This window comes from Mytilus edulis, chromosome 7, assembly GCF_963676685.1.
Source record: "Mytilus edulis chromosome 7, xbMytEdul2.2, whole genome shotgun sequence".
Taxonomy (NCBI): domain Eukaryota; kingdom Metazoa; phylum Mollusca; class Bivalvia; order Mytilida; family Mytilidae; genus Mytilus; species Mytilus edulis.
Window position 1 is genome coordinate 27,704 of NC_092350.1, and position 2,925 is coordinate 30,628.

The following is a 2,925-nucleotide window of genomic DNA, read 5'->3' on the forward strand; positions in this document are numbered from 1 at the left end:
CCCAAAATGTGAGAGGTGGCAAGGAACATTCATCAAATGCGCAGGCTGTGGCATCATCAAGGCATAAAAAGCCTTGTTCCCAAGTCGAACAGCGACTTGGAAAACAACCTCCTGGTCCTAAATTTATTCCAAAATTATTATCTGCGGCGCTGTTAGGTCGACCTTTGAATAATATTTCACATGCCAGCTCGTACTGGTAACATTTCCAAACGTTTAAAAATCCACCCATTTTACAATTTTTCACATAAAGATCCCTTAGAGATTCTAATAAATATGTTCCTAACATGCGAATCGATTTTGTGAAGCTAAAATTTTCCTTGTATAAGTCATTAATAATTGGAACAATGATTGGATGCTTTGTTAACAGGACTGACAGTGCACTTTTTGATATATACCTTTCAGCACATAGCATATTCTCTTTTTTGGTTTCACACACTATTTCAAGCCTTGCGTTTGATATTCCTAATTTAAGTATATTTTCCTGTATTGACGTTAAATATTCAGATGCTCTGTTTTCAAGAGCTTTTTGAATATTACCATGTAATACACCACACGAAGCGATACATCCGAAGACGGGATGGATAGAAGATGAACTCATATGTGGCAAATCGGCATACATTTGCAAAAATCGCAATGTCTCAGGGCATGTGCATAACTGTCTTAAATCTCCAGATATGTCAATACTTCTGCCGTCTAAATTTGTTTGGAAATTACAACAGGAGCGGAAACTTAGTGACGAATATAAAGTTCCACGATCACCAATTATGTCCTGTATACCACTTCGTGACCAAAACAGATTTTGATTCAATATTGGGGATGACAATGTTACGGCCGCATGTATCGTTGTTGATGCGTTTGAAGTGTCATATTCCGTAATGTTCATAGCGTTGCTATTTCTGTCCCCAAAACGGTGGGCTATGATGATGAATTCGAAATTTTCGTCACGAGGTAGAGAGTTTTCCGTTTGGCATAACAGATTTAAGATAAATTCCCTGTCATCTGGTAAGACATGCCAAGTTCTTATATCAATTATTTTGTTTTTCTTGAATGTATTTCGTGTAATATCTTGTTCTGGCAAACCTTTGCATTTATTTGCTAATGATAACCTAAAAGATTCGTAAAATTCAAATTGCAAGTTTTCAATTTGTTGGCGGCTGTAATTCTTAAATAATCTCAGTGGTCCGGATTTCGGTAACAAAGTAATCAAAAACTGAAAACCGTGATCGCCTACAATTTGTATTCCTTGGCTCCATCTTAAGTATTGTAAAGCTTTTTTATTGTATACCTCCAGTTTTAGGTGTTTTCGTAATATATTGAAAACTGGAATCAAACTGTTTCTACCACGCGGTAGTATATTCAAATAAGAAAACGGAACAAGGATGTCTTTCAAAGAGGAAAAAGTTGCGACAATACCATCTAAATCATATGTTTGATTCAACCAAAGTCGTTGCGCACACCCTGTAACTTGACAATCACGTAGAGTAAGATTTGAGTCTCGCTTCAATATTTCGCTAGGGGAAAATTTAGATCCTAGGCACAGTTCATATACAGAATCGGCGTTTTCAAGTCCAGTTTGAATTAAAAGTCCATTCAAATTCGATTCCATTTTCCATTCACTAAAGAAAAGAACATAAAATATATCATTACGAGTCGATAAAAGGTACACATTAAGTAATTAGCAACAGTCAGTATCATTACTTAATGCATTCTAAGTGTCTATTTTTTGGTTTTTGATAAGAAATCGTCTAGACATACATTTGGTGTTCAACGTTTGCTTCTTTTTCTACAACTGGTACTAACTGTTAGAAACTGACATTGATTACTGCAAATGGCAAACACATCCTTTCTTGTGACATTTTTATTTTAACTGATAAATTTTTTTAAGGGATTTTCTACATAAAAATTGGCTGCTTAACGTTTAAAAGAGCTGTAACTTATACATGTTGACGGTCAATTTATATTTGAAAATGATATGACAGGTAATGTTATAAAATTTCCAAATGTCATTAATTTGTTGTTGTTTTTTCAAAAGAAAATAATAAAAAAATGTTTCAGTTTAAAATATAACACATAATGGAAAACAATATACCAATGTTCAAATAATGTCAGGACTGAAAATATGTGTTCCTTAAATGTCTAAATCACATCACAATCTTAAAGGAAAAAATGAAGAAAAAAAAACATGGCATTTGTTTGTTTTATTTAATCAGGACATTATGCGCAAAGCACTATTTGAAAATATTTTCATCAAACTAGTGTTTTTCTCAAATAATTTTAACATTAAGCTAGCAGATAAATTTGCTCAATGCCTCCGAGGACTATTTGTATTCTTAATCTTGAAATTAGCACCTCAGTTTTAGCTTAATTTATAATATAAATTAGAGAAAGCACTAGACCCTAAGTAGCTGAATTATACTAAGAAATGCAAAGCTTGAATGTAAAATCTTAAAACTAGCATTCACAATGTTGGGACCTTGTTTCATGTGATAAATTGTATCATATATATAACACATTTGTATTATCAAGTGGGTTTTTTTGTTAACAGTTTACTAAACAAAAACGCCTTTCCCTAATATTTCGTTGTGAATAAACTCATCATAGATACCAGGACTAAATTTAGTATACGCCAGACGCGCGTTTTGCCTACATAATGAGATTGAGCTCTTGGGGTTCAAGAATTTGCCTTGAAAGCATGTGTTTCCTTGATTTAAAACTTCCGATATCAATTCCAATTTCATATAAGTTAACCCAATATTTTTACGTAACTACATTGAAATTTAAATGCAGAAAAAGATTTAGTTCCAATTCGACTTTGAACAAACTATATGAGCCCACTTAATTCAAAATGGAGGCTAAAACAAGATTTCATTTATTGACAAATTGAATAAATTTCGATTATCATAAATTCGAATATAGTATGTGCTT